This window comes from Helianthus annuus, chromosome 15 (assembly GCF_002127325.2).
Source record: "Helianthus annuus cultivar XRQ/B chromosome 15, HanXRQr2.0-SUNRISE, whole genome shotgun sequence".
NCBI lineage: Eukaryota > Viridiplantae > Streptophyta > Magnoliopsida > Asterales > Asteraceae > Helianthus > Helianthus annuus.
The window spans coordinates 147,856,175-147,871,246 of NC_035447.2; the positions used below are offsets into that span (position 1 = coordinate 147,856,175).

At 38.1% G+C, this 15,072-nt stretch overlaps 1 non-coding gene across 1 annotated transcript; it reads left to right on the forward strand.

The window, feature by feature from the left end:
- Positions 1-12,605: 12,605 nt before the first annotated feature.
- On the forward strand, positions 12,606-12,712 carry LOC118487809. The gene has a single exon (XR_004882752.1). It is a non-coding gene; the product is annotated as a small nucleolar RNA R71 (small nucleolar RNA).
- The last annotated feature ends 2,360 nt before the right edge of the window (positions 12,713-15,072 follow it).

Consider the following 15,072-nt stretch of genomic DNA (forward strand, 5'->3'; position numbering starts at 1 on the left):
ATTCACTTAGATTGTCAGTATACTTATCCACTTAAATTTTCACACAAAGTTCAACTGATCCGAGATATGATATTAATGTCTTAAGCACTTAAACTTATCCGTGTGTCCCACTATTTGAATATACTCCCGTATCCAGATCCCAATATTCAGTCTTACAGGTGAGTATACCGCAGATGATATCTGTTTAAGGGTTATGTGCGAGGGCCGTGAGAGCTCAGGTCGATACTTCCGTATACGCAAAGAGATGAGGGCTTCGACTTTTCAGTGTGTCCCCTTTAGAGGATCTTTTAATTACAAAAGCAGCGACTATCCATTTTATTGTTTCATCAGCTTGCTGAGGGCGATGCTATGTTTCAAGCATTTGCGGAAAGCATTATCTGGGGACTAGGTCAGTACTTCCATACAGCAGAAGTCCCGGGATAATACCCCAGATATCATTGAGCATAAAGACCTAGTATCTCAGAATACGAGATCTTTCAAACAAGATTTCAGGGGTTACCTATATATCCAAACAGTTTTGTTAACCCACAGATAAGCAAGTTTGAAATTTAAGTTTATATCTCGTCACAATCTACTAAATGTGTAAAAACCTACCGACATATCCGCAATAAGATTGTTTATCACATTTTATCTTTACAATTCTTTAGCATGTTGTGACAGTCCACTGATGTACTATCATTTCCTTTTTTCACAACAAAACTCATTTTTGATTATATCATGTTTTTGGCTTTTTCAATTTTTCTAATGTTTTTGGATTTTCTGAAATTTTCTACTCCCCCTAAAATGCAAACACATTAAGGAAAAAATTTGAAAACTATCTAAACTCTTGACCCACTAGACACAAAAACTAAACAACTGTACAGAACTTGACAACTGATATCAAATCACATCAATTCGCCATTCACTTGGCATAAACAATCAGAACTTCCCCTATCAACAAACTATTTTCCCATTTAGATTTCAAAACACTTAAGTTTGTTTTAATCAAAATGGTTTTTCTGGAAAATAAGTTTGATTGATTTTACCACTTGTAGGTTTATCAATTTGGGAATGTGGTTCATCATCTTGTATTTTAACCACTTGTAGGAAAATGTAAGTACAACTTAATGTCCTTGATTTACCATATGCACGTATGCGTAACCAAATCTTCTAACCACTTGTACACAAAACACAAACAAACCTCTTTACCATTTGTATGATTGACATTATCGAATAAATCCTCAAGAAAGATGCCGATACCTGCTCCTCGCTTACCAACCTGGGAACTCCGGCAAGTCAGGTTTTTAGTCGAAGAAAATATCCACCCAAGCCTGACCAGCCTTGGGTTTCACCGAGTCACCATCACTCGGTTTCTTACCTTTTCTCTTCTTCTCATAAAATTCTTTAACTCCTTCGACTTTTCGGTCAATCATCTTTCCAAAGATATGTTTTACCTTAGCGTTAAAGACCTTTTCAGCATCAAACTCCTTTTTGTCATTATAAAATTGGTTAGAAATTTCAACTTTACCAATTTTCTTCTTAGAATTCTCAGCTCGTAGTGATGGAAAATTCTCATCATTCACAGTCGGAACTGATTTTTCATCTTTCAAAATATCTTCACATTTTGAAACAACTTGTAGCTCATCTGACTTTGTGGAGTCAGATTCATCGCCAGAAGATAGCTTCTCTGATTTTGGCTTATCAGAATTATCGCTAGAGCTTTCAGCAACTTTCTTAACAATCCATTTCTGGTTGTCAGATTTAGCTCTCTTCTTGTAAAACTTGTTTGAACATTCACCAATTTCAAATGTAGAATTTTTAAACAATTTTGTTCTATCAATTGGTGATTCAAACTCAACCACTTGCTCTTTGAGTTTATGAGATAATCCCTGTTTTGATTGTATTGCCTTAAAACAATCTCTGGCAATATGTCCAACAGTGTTGCATTGGAAACAGGTTCTCGAATCTTTCTTCAGCTCAGCCAACTTCTTCATTTCATCTTCTTCTTTGCAAGGAACTCATTATTTGATTGTCTCCAGAAATCTTTCTTTTCTTCTTCTTCAGATGACGTTCCTGAAACAAATATCATTTTGGATTTAAAATCACGAACATATTTTTCATTTTTCTGTTTTTCTGTAGGAGTAAAACCTAATCCTTTCTTTTTGAAATTACCGTTATGGTTTGACTTCTTTTGGAAACCAGGACCAGAACTGTAACCCTTTTTCTTGTTTAATCTTTGTTGTACTCTTGAGGTGTATTTTTTAGGTTTTGCATTAAGACATAAGTCTTTTATTTCAGAAATATTAATTTCTGTGAGTTTGAAAACCTTGTTTATCAGTTCAGTTTTGACACCTCTTATTGGAAATTCCTCATCAGAATATAATTTGTCAGAATCATTCAAAGTGTAAGCAACTTTAAACGGTTCATCATCCAAATTAGATTTTGATAACAGGAATTCTCTATCATACACTATTTTGTCCTGTTTTTCTGTTTGACCTGGAGTGTTTGACTCAGAATTTGACTCTGACGCAGACTCCGACTTTAACTCTTCTATCTCATCATTATCTAACACATGATCCACGACTTTCTTCATCAATTGAGACTGTTGATCAGTGTCAGACGATGTATAAATGACATCAATGTTTTCTGGCAAATTGACAGACGACTCCGACTCCCACTGCAAATTTGTTGCCTTTTTGACTCTTTCATCATTTGGATTTCTAGCCAAATATCCATTTTCCAGAGGGGGTGGACACTTGTTGTAACTGACACCTTGTTTCTTACCAGATGGCATCTTTTCAGTGTCTTTCTTCTTTTTAGTCTTTTTCATTGGAGTCTTTTCTTCAACCTTTTCTTCTGAAACTTTCTTTTCTTCAATTACTTCATTGTCCTCAAATGCCTTCAAGCTTTCAGCCATCAGATAAATCCTGTCAATGACATAAGATGAACATGAGTAACTTTTTAATAAACGGTTAACTCTTTCAGTTTCAATTCTTTGAAGTTCAAGTTTCTGTTCGAGATCAGCACACTTCTCAATATAGTTTTTTACAACTTTTTGCTTGACCATGAAAGCTCCTTGAAGTGTTTTCATTGCTGTATCCTTCACTTGTGTCATTGTACATATTCATTGCCCTGTTCAACACATCATATGATTCTTTCAATCTGTTCATGTTGTGGATCAATGAACTGTTCTGTTTCTTTACAGCTTCACAATTTTCACAAGTTATTGGACTTTTCTTTGCAATGGCTTCTTCACTAATCTCAAACTTTGGAGTTTCTTTCACTTTTCTTCTCACTACCGGTACTGTCTCATCATCACTACTAACTGGTGTCTTTACCTTCTTCTTTTTCTTCTTTGCCTTCTCATCTTCACTGTCGCTTTCTTCCATCATCTTTAGATGTTTTGCCATTTGTCTAGCATAATACTCAGAATCATCATCATCACTATCTTCTTCAACTCTGGCAACAAAAGCTGTGTAAGCTGTAGCTTGATTAGGAATATAAGCATCCCATGTGAAATTTTCCCAGCTGAAACCTTCAGGTAATTTCTCATCATCTTGATCAATCAAACAAGCTTTTCCATCAGCTGAAACATATTTATCCCAGTTGAATGACTTCTTTTCTTCCTGATTAACCACGCATGCCCTCTTTCCAGAATCTTCAATTATGGGTCTTCCATGTGCAGTTTGTGCCTGATGTTGATGCTGTTGAGATGGTTGTTGAGCAACTTGATGATAGATGGCTTTACGGTAGTAATCATTGTTGTTGTTGAAAGGATTCTGAGCTCCACTTGCTTCACGGTTGGTGCACTCCCTCTTAAAGTGACCTTTTTCCCTGCAACGAAAACAAGTGACTTTAGATTTATCAAAACCTAAAGTAGAAACACTAGCCTCACGAAGATCATCTCTCCCCGTGATCTGCTTGAATTTCTCAGCTCTCCTTAAAACGCTTGCCAAACACCATTTTATGTCCATCAGTTCCATCTCTTCAGCATCTATCTGGTCGTAATCCTCTTTTGTTAGCATTGGATTCCCAATACGACCTGCAACAAAACAACTGTAAGATTCTAAAACCATTCCCAATAAAGACATATGGTTTTTAGCGACATCCTCAGAATAATCTTGATCATTTTCAAGATTTAAAACAATATTGCACTGAAGTTTTCTCGCTGAGATGTTCGGATCAAAAGATGGAAATGATGTGAAACTTGTTTTGCTGTTTGATCCAGATGATGAACCTCAAGAAGAATTCTTGGCGTTGTAAGCAGTTTCTATTTTTGGAGATAGATTTGTAGACTTCTCATTCACCCCTGCTTTGTAATACAACCCAATATCTTGTTCACCATCAAAATCTTTCATCCGGACAATCTTTCTTTGTTCCATTTCCTGAGCTTCCAATTTCTCAATGAATTTGCTCAAGGTTAACGTGCTAAAACCCTTTTTATTCCTGAGCATCATCAGATATGTTCCCCAAGTTTCATGTAGTAAGGCATCTGCAAGCTTTTCAATCAACTCTTCATTGTCTTTGTTGATACTTAACCACTTCATGTTCACTAACAAGTTGCAATATCTCTCAATGATTTGTTTTGTACTCTCATCTTCAAACCTCTAAACAAATCAAACTCCTTTTTCAAAAGTGACTTCTTATTTTTCACCATCTCTTGACTTCCAACAAACTTTGAACGTAATGCTTTCCAGATGGAATAAGAACTTCCGTTGTGTTGTAACAAGACCATAATGTCCTCTTTCACAGCTTGTTGTAGTAGACTTAACATCATTTTCTCATTCTTATATTTCTTTTTGTCATCGCCACTCATGTCTTTGATTGCAACTTCCTCTTCATCATCGTTTAAAGGTCTCACATACTTTGTTTCAACACACTCCCATGCATCTAAGTAGTTAGCTTGAACCCAATTTTCGAAACGACCTTCCCAACCTTTATATTCTTCAATGTTCAATAGTTTGGGTGGTTTTTGCATTGTTCTCGTTTCGTTTTCAAGCATTGTGGTTTGAGCAACAGTGATCGGGGTAACCGGAGTAGCGAATGCGTTGTAAAATTCCTCGTCCATTTTCAGATTTTAAGAATTTCCCTCAATAGTCCTTAAAAGCGAAATATCAATGTTCACAAAAGGAGACCTCTGATATTGTTTACTGGAGCAAAACCAGGTGTTCACAAAAGCGAAACCAGACTGATGATGACCTTATGAGTGAAATCACTATGTTCAAAAGAGCGAAACCACTAAGTGTTCACAAGAGCGAAACCACTGAGTGTTCAAAAGAGCGAAACTACTTGGTCAAATAAGCGAAACCCCTGATATTGTGTAACTATGAGCGAAACTAACACTGTCACAAGAACGAAACCTCTTGATGTCCGTAAGAGCGAAACCTATTCGGAATCAATTTTAGTCCATTTTTAATTCGAATTTCAACTCCAAACTCTCAGGGATTTGTTTATGTCTTATAACACACAGTCTGTGAAATTTTGAGCTGATTTTGACCGTTAAAATTTTCTGAACTGAAGAAAGAAGGTGTAGAAGTAAGAAATTATGATGAAATCAAGCAAATCTCTGCAGAACTCCTCCTCCTGAAGCTCTAATACCACTTGTAGGATCGTGTCTCGACCCGAACGAGTCGTTCAGAGGAGTTTTGATCAGATACAGGTGCGGAAAACAAGTATCTGACTTAGAAACAGCTAGCAAATCACTTTTAACACCTTTTCCTATTGATTTGACAATGATTACATCCAAATCTCACACCGGCAGCACTTCGGTATGAGTTACAAGGCAATGTTACATGGTTTCGCTCTTTTATCCCTATATATAGTGCATGGGGTTTCGCTCCAATGGTCATGAACACATGAGCAAAACCTCCAACTGACACATAAGCGAAACTACAAGGACCATATAAGCGAAACCCCCTATGTCCCTATAAGCGAACCCTCTATATCCCTATAAGCGAAACCCTCTTCTAATAACATACATTTTCCAGTTTTCTCGAATAACGTGCCCTGATCTAACAATCTAAGACTAAGACTCGATACAAGACGAAGTCGACAGATGTAGTGCACCAACAAGATAAAAACATAAATTAAAATTAAATTAAAAACAGATAGACAAGAAAGAATCACTAGGATCCGACTTATCTTTCATGTACCATTTTGATGATTTCCGCACTTTGGGCATTTTAAGAGATTATCTTAGTTATAGTAGTAGGTCCCTCTTGTGAAGGCGACGTTACCCTCAACCTAGTGGTTTGAGTCAGCACGGCTACAATCTCACTAGGTGGGATTATTGAAAGATAATTAAGTAAGTTATTAATTCAAAAGTAGTGGGCCCCCTTCCAAGCAGTGATCACCCTCAACCCGTTGGTCTGAGTCAGCAGGGATACAGTCCTCGCGGGGTTGGTTTAAAGTTTTAATAGTAGTTTATAGATAAGGGATTCAAGCGTTTTGCACCTCTTCCGTGGTGGTTAATGCCTGCTCCGACTCGTGAGGTATTACTAAGCTTGAACGAGACACAGAATTTACCCAACCACCCTTCTAACCCCCTTCTAACCCCCTTCTAGGCAATTAACGCGCTTTATATAGACCGTAAAGACATGAATATGTGAATCAACGACATATGAAGAATGATTAGATAAATTTGCCTTCAATATAAAAAACTAGTTATTAAAGTCATTATTACATACCCAATTAAAAAGTTGCCAAAGAATGGAAATCATAAAAGAAAATACACAAAAGATATGTCTTCACCAAGTGATGTAAGAGTTTAGCCAAGCATGACCTTTGTTTGACAAAGACTCTTACTATGAATCTTGGATCCCGAGACTACACGCACACTCTAAAAGATGGAAAATGGATGATGGTGGTGGATGATGGTGTTGTAGTGGTGGTGGAGTGGTGGTAAGTGAGAGAGAAGTGGTTTACCAAGGGATGGTTTGGAATGGAACCAAGCGCATCTATTTATAGCTGAAATCAGAAGCTCCACCACGGCCCGTGCCCGCCTAGCACGGCCCCGTGGCCATCTCTCTTTCTTCCTCATTAACTGCTTGTCAGGTCTTGTACTAACACGGCCCCATGTGTCAATGGCACGACCCGTGGCCAAAGTACTTGTTGTACTATCACAGATTCTGAAAATCTTTGAGTTGACCACGCCCCGTGTTGGCTTAGCACGGCCCCGTGTTGGTTGCCAGTTTTGTCCTTTGCTGTTGTCTTTTCTTCTACACAGCATCCACCTTCGGACACGACCCGTGTCTGGTGGACACGGCCCCATGTCAAGTCTTCTGTTCTTGCTATTTTGTGGTTTGGATGTGAATCGAAGCTTGGCGAGTTGCGTCAATTCCTTCTTCTTTGTATTTATGTTGGTTTTTGTTGTCTTTTTTCTCCTTTTGCACATTTAAGCTCTTTTGACCCTGTAAATTAAAAAGGAACAGAAACACAAGCTTTTTCTAACATTAATACTGAAAAAGGGTTGATTTGACGCCGTATTTGATATAATTTATATGTTGTATTTTAAGCACATCAAATACCCCCACACTTGAATCTTTGCTTGTCCTCAAGCAAAGCTCTATTACGTGGCTTAGACACCTAAACGAAATAGGTAGAAGAGAAGGTTTTGGTCTCATCTTTAGAGTGTCGGGAATCCAAGTTCTAAATTTATTTTGTTTCTATTTTATTTACAATCTTATTCGTCATGATTTATTTAAAACACAAGTTAAGAAAAATTATTTACTTTGGGCAAAACATGTCTTTATAAAATTCCATTTAATTATATACAAATTTAAACTTCCTCACAAGTGCTCACTCAACACTCGGCCAATGATGTATTAAGTGAAAATGCTCATGCCCATTTTTGGAACTTACCCCTACCATGGGCTTGACAATTGATCAAACCTCCTCCTTTTGACGTTAAATCCTTATAAATATCAAGAGGGGTTTTGAATGGTAGGTGGTGGTTCGGGTTTGGTATGTTTTATTGGAAAAAGGGTGAAAAACGTAAAATATCGGTTTTTCTATTGCTTTGTGGCTTAGCAAAAAATAATTTGGCATATTTTTTTGATTTTTCTGGTTGCCAAAGTTGAAACTGAGCCATAATCGTAATTTCATAACCGATAGGTTTACAAAAATGAAAGATGAAAAATGAAAATGTTTGTTTTTGTGGGTTTGGAAATGAAAAGGTTTTAAGGTTCAAAGGGTTTAACTAGGGGGATGTTTTTGGATAATAAAGGTTTTGTTTTGAAAATGGTTTGATCCTAATGCCTCTATCATTTACTTGGATTTTTGTCGGTAAGGACTTGGAACGCATCGCATTGTCAAGTTCTAGATTCGTGAGAACCAAAGGGCTATTCACACAAGATACGAAAATTGAGCAATTAGTATAGATGTATATTTGTATGCTTGGTAATGGCTCAAAACTCACTTTTGTGGGAAAAAGGGTTGTAGTGTAAAATGAATATATAATCAAATTTTACAAAGATTTGTCATGCCCGTTTTCGTAATTTTCTAAATTGGTTCTTTTTATCACGACGCTATCAGTTGTAAATTTGTAAAAACATAATTTTTAGAACTTGTTTTACCCAACTAAAACAAGATAAGTAAAAAAAAATAAAAAAATTAGAAAAAGTTTGGAGTGATTAGCGGTTCCAAGGTGAGTTTTGTGTAAGGCTTGATTTAGGACAAATGATTCAAGGTTTTTATCATCCTCCCCCACACTTAAATTACACATTGCCCTCAATGTGTCCCAAATAGGATTTATTTTGGTAAAATGCGTAAAAAGTGTGAAAATAGCAAAAAAAAAATTATTACCAGCACTTGCAGCACGGGGGAGTGCTATGGGGACACGGCCTCGTGTCCAAATTGCCAGTAACAAATTTGAATCAGAAAACTTATAGTGGGGTGGCAACAGGGGCGTGCTGGGTGAGCACGGTCCGTGCCACCTTCTGGACAGAAATTTTTTGACAACATTAAGTTGGGTACGGGGACGTGCTGGTGAGCACGGCCCCGTGCTGCAGCCACTGTTTTGCAGTTTATGAGTCGGGAGGCCTCTGATTTACATGCATGGGTTCCATTTTTCATCATCCATCATCCTCTATTGAGCGTGTCTTACTCCTACAAAGCTAAATACTCAAAAGAAAACATTAAAATATTAAACTAATATTAAAGTAAAAGTAAACTAAGATTAAACTATTAAGCTAATGGATAGTCCATTCCTGCCTCCATGGTGCGCCACGTTTATAAGGGTCCTTGGCTAGATGGTGCGTGTTGAGTGTGATATGATTTTATTAATATTTCAAGTTCATTTTACGCATTAGTCAAGTTTGAAAATTATAAAACACGATATTGTACTAACACTAAACACACACCAGGGCAAGTGCACCCATCGCGAGCGTAGTATAGTGTTGGTAAGATACCGAGGACGTCCAAGGACACAAGAGCTTTTAATACCGGTTTATTTTCAACGTCTAATCGATCTAAATTTTTGATAAAAGTTTTTAAACATAAAAGTAAATCTAAAAATTAAAAGATAAATAAAATGAAAAACAAATAGACAAGATAGAATCACTTGGATCCAACTCCTCTTTAATGTACCCTTTGATGATTTTCGCACTTTCGGACTTTTTAAGAGATTATCTAGTTATAGTAGTAGGCCCCTCTTTTGAAGGTGATGTAACCCTCAACCCAGTGGTTTGAGTCAGCGGGGATACAATCCCAAAGGGTCGGAATATTGAAAAATAATTAAATAAGTTATTAATGCGAAATGTGGTAGGCTCCTCTTTTGAAGGTGACGTTACCCTCGGCTAAGTGGTTTGAATCAGCAAGGATACAATCCCAAGAAGCTGGTTTAATGTTTTAATAGTAGTTTACATATGAGGGGTTCAAGCTATTCGCACCCCAGTCATCCAATACCTTTGGGCATTGAAGGAGGTCATAGTAAGCTTGAACCAAGTCCTCGCAGGATCTATACACTGAACGAGACAAGAACTTTACCAAACCACCCTTCTAACCCCCTTCCAAGTAGTTAACACGCTTTATATTGATCGTAAATACACAAATGAGCAAATCAATGACATCATGAAGAAATGGTTAGGAAAATTCACTTTCAACATAAGAAACTAGTTATTAAAGTCTTTAATACATACCCAATTAAAAAGTGCCGAAAGATTAAAAATCAAAAGCAATACATTAAAGACTTATCTTCACCAAGTGATGTAAGAGATAAGCCAAGCATGGCCTTTGATTGACAAGAACTATTATTATCAATCTTGGATCCCGAGACTACTACACACTCTAAAGAAGAAAGATGGATGATGGTGGTGGGTGTTGGTGTTGTAGTGGTGGTGGAGTGGTGGCAAAGTGAGAGAAATGGTTTGCCAAGGGATGAGTTGAAGTGGAACCAAGAATCCCTATTTATAGCTGAAAACAGAACATCCAGCATGGCCCGTGCCCGCCTAGCACGGCCCCGTGCCCATCAGTCTCTCTCTTCTACATTAACTGCAGTGTCAGACTTGTACTAACACGGCCTCATGTGTCAACGGCACGGCCCGTGGCCAAAGTACTTGTTGTACTTCTCCAGATTCTGGAAATCTAAGAGTTGACCACGCCCCGTGTTAGCTTACCATGGCTCCGTGTTTAGCTTGAATTTTGTCTTTTGTTGTTGTCTCTTTCTGCTGCAGCAAATTCCCACCGGGCACGGCCCATGCTAGGTGAGCACGACCCCATGCTGAAGCTTCTATCTTTGTTATTTCTTGGGTTTGGATGTGGACGGGGGCTCGGCAAGTTGGTCAATCCTTCCTTATAGCATTTTATGTTGGTTTTTGTTGTCTTTCTACTTCTTTTGTTCTTTTAAGCTCAATTGACCCTGTTTATTGAAAAGGAACAGATACACAAGATTTTTCCAACATTAGTACTAGAAAGGGTTGATTTTAAGCCTCATTTGATATAATTTATATGTTGTATTTTGGACACATCACTAGACCCAAAGCCAGATAAATGTTACCCGTGCGGGATGACTCACACCCCGAGTTGTATCGTTGTAATGCGTCGTCTAAGCTTGAGTCAATCGCGTTGAGGTATTTGATCGAATCATCCTCCGCTCGTTGGCCAACTTCAAACTTGAGCTCTTTTTCACCAACCCTCAATGTTAGTTTTCCGGCACTCATGTCCACCATAGCTCGTGCGGTGGCAAGGAAGGGTCATCCTAGTATGAGCGGGATTTCGGTGTCTTCTTCCATGTCTAGGATAACAAAGTCGGCAGGAAAAACAAATTCTCCCACCTTTACCAATAAGTTTTCTATGACACCTTGAGGGTACTTTACTGATCTATCTGCAAATTATATGCTCATCTTTGTAGGATGTGGCTTACCCAATCCTAGTCGGTTGAACATAGAGGCCGGCATTAAATTAATGCTATCTCCCAAGTCGGCTAGTGCGTTGCTTATTGGTGATTAACCAATAGAGCAAGGAATGGTGAAGCTTCCGGGATCAATCTTCTTTTGGGGGAGCTTTTTGAGGAGTGCTGCCTAGCATTCTTCACTAAGAGTGACTTGTTAAATGGTTTTAATCTTTCTTTTGTGAGTGAGGAAGCCTCTCGTGAACTTGGAATATTTTGCCATTTGAGTGAGGACTTCCATAAAAGGACGATTGATGTGGAGTTTTTTAAGCAAGCTCACAAACTTAGTGAATTGCTCGTCAGTCTTTTGCCGAAGTAAACGACCAGGGGTGGTTTGGTTGTGTCGGTATTTTGGGGTTGAGTATTTTCTCGGTTATTTTCGGTGGGTCTTTTAGTGTGGATTGGTCGGTTTGTTGTGGTGTTGGTTCACTCTCGGGTCCTACCTTCTGGCTTCTTAAGTTGATTACATTTACTTGGGCTTTTGGGTTTGTTTCGGTGTTACTCGGTAAGGCTCCTTGTGGTCTTTCGGCGAAATGTTGGGCTATTTGACTAAATTGTTTTTCTATATTTTGGATACCAGCCTTTGGTTTCTAATTTCTGCTTCAGTTTGTGAGAACCTTTTCGAATATCTTTTATCGGATTCGAAGAAGAGGCGAGTGATGATATCCTCAAGCCTTTCTCTTACTCCTTATTGTTGTGGTTGAAAACTTTGTTGCTCATTTCTGGTTGTTGTTGAAAGTAAGATCGTTTATTTTTATTTTGTTGGTTATTACCCCCCCCCCCCCGATTCCCTCCAACCAAAGGTTGGATGATTATGCCACTCGGGAGTGAAAGTGTTACTTTGAACTCACTATGGTCGTGGCCGGTTATTTAGGTAATTTACCACTTTCGTTTGATTTTCTAGATCTTTCATACAACTCCAGTTTTCATGGGGGGATCCGCATCCTTCGCAAGCCATAACCAAAGCCGTTTTGTTCAATTCAAGTTTCTTTATTTTATTAGTCAAGGCTTCGATTTGGGCTTGCAAGGAAGTGGATTCATCCACTTTGTGGGCTCTTGGGGCTATAGATTTTGAGCCCATAGGAGTGTGCCATTGAAAACTGTTTTGAGCAAGTTCTTCAATTTTATAAATTTCCTTAGTCGCCAATTCCCAAGGAGTCCATCGGAGCCAGAATCAAGGATTTACATTGTGTGCGGCAAGAGTCCGTTGTAGAAGGTGGACACTTGTTACCAACGTTCAAGGCCGTGATGTGGCCATTTCCTTAATAGCTCCTTGAACCTTTCCCATGTCTCGTACAAGGATTCCCCGTCTTCTTGAGAGTAGGTGTTAATCTCGGTCATGAATTTTGCAGTTTTAGCGGGAGGGAAATATTTGTAGAGAAATTTTTGGGCAAGTTCATCCCAAGTGTGTACGGACCCACTTGGGAGGGTGTTTAACCAAGCTTTCTCTCGGTCTTTAAGGGAAAAAGGGAACATATGGAGCTGAACGACATCGCTAGAGGCTCCGTTGATTCGGAAGGTATCACATATTTCCAAAAAGTTGGTAATAGGTAAACGGGGATCTTCATCGGCTAGCCCATGGAAAGTAGCGGAATTTTGGAGCATTTGGATAAGGTGTGGTCGAAGCTCAAAGTTATTAGCATTGACATTAGAAGGGTTAATAACGGCTCCAAGATTACCGACCGTAGGTCGTAGGTAATCCATGAGAGTGCGTTGATCTGCCATAGGGGGGTTTTGGTTTGAGGCTTTTTGTTGGTTTTTAGCTTTTAGTCTTTTTCTCAAAAAGCGCTTGGGTTCGTCAAGCGGTACTTTTATGTCTTTGTCGGAGGTAGAGGTAACGCACCAAACTGTATTCCTGCGAATTATACAGAATTGTATGATTTTCAGCGAACAAAACAAAAAGAAAGCCTTATCAGAAGGGTAACACGGCCCCGTGCTATCCAGGAGAACTTTCTGTTTTCAAGTTCCCAGATACTGGAAGTTTAACACGGCCAGTGCTCATGTAACACGGCCCCATGTCTATGTTCCAGTAACAAGAAAACAGCTTCTCCTAGATGTTGCAGATTTAACATGACCTGTGTTGATCCCACACGGCCCCGTGTTAAATCTCCAGAAAGCAGAATTTTAAAAGAAAAAGAGGAAAAATAAAAAGCAAAGGTAGAAAATGATTAGACCGTCAACTTTAAGCTTTCTTAAAATTCTTGTGTCCCCGGCAACGGTGCCAAAAACTTGACGTGTGCGGGTGTGTATATATTTTTTAGTATATTCTTAGCTTTTTTTACTCGCCAATTCAAGTTTTAAATTTATAAAATACGATATTCTACTATCACTCTACATGCACGTTAGGGCACACCCATCGCGGACGTAGTATAGTGATAGCAAGATACCGAGATCATCCAAGGACACAAGAGCTTTTAATACCGGCTTATCGTCAACGTCTAATCGAATCAAACTTTGAGAAAAGATTTTTAAACTAATAAAAAGATAAAAACAAAAAATAAAATTAAATTAAAAACAAATTGATAAGAAAGAAGCACTTGGATCCGACTTATCTTTTATGTACCCTTTTGATGACTTCCACACTTTAGGCATTTTAACAGATTATCTTAGTTATAGTAGTAGGCCCCTCTTGTGATGGCGACGTTACCCTCAACCTTGTGGTTTGAGTCAGCAAGGATACAATCCCACTAGGTCGGATTATTGAAAGATAATTAAGTAAGTTATTAATGCAAAAAGTGGTGGGCCCCCTTCCAGGTAGCGATCACCCTCAACCCGTTGGTCTGAGTCAGCAGGGATACAGTCCTCGCGAGGTTGGTTTAAAGTAGTTTATAGATAAGGGATTCAAGCGTTTTGCACCTCTCCCGTGGTGGGTTGATGTGCTCTAAAATATACATAATTTTTATATAATATTTCCTACACTTTTGAGTAGGTTTAGGTTGTTTTAATTAATTATTACCCCAAATTAGCTTAAATATATAAATTTTGTAGATTTTAATGAAAAGAGCAAAATGATTGATTTATATGTAACAAAGTGCAAATTTAAAAGGCTTACAATTTGGGAAATTAAGTTCACAAGTATTAATAGTAATTAATGATTTAATGGTTTTGTAAAAGTTACGAGTAAAAAGAAAAAAAAAAGCCATTTCAAGTGATTTAAATGTTTGTATTTATTGAAATACATAATGAATTGATTTGGTTGTTTTGAGTTATATCTACACAGGAAAAAAAATAATAGCAATGGCTTGTGGAATCTAGTCGAGCAATAGCATGTGGAGAAGTAGCAAATTAGAAGCGGGCCGCGAAAAGTATTAAGAGGGTGTCACCACGCAAACTTTCGAACATCAGTGGGAAATTGGTTTTTATTGGGCCCTTAAAAGTAAGAATTAAAACCCTAAGGAGAGCTAGAGATATAAAAAAGGGTGATATTATTTTAGAGGGGACGACTGTAGACGCAAAAGGGGGGACGGCAGACTACAGGAGGAGTTTGATCAAAAAGAAAGAAAAGAATTGGTTCAAAGTCGCGATCAAGGTCACAGTTTCGCAAACGAGTTAGTTTTAGTTTTAATTTACTTTGTGTTATTAAAACTATGAACATGACTCATTTATTTTTTAAGACTTGTTTCTTTTTCTTGCCTATAATTCTTGGCTGATTTTTTAAACTACCTAGGTTTTGATGAACTAGAGGATTGTGATGCGTTTGTGACATG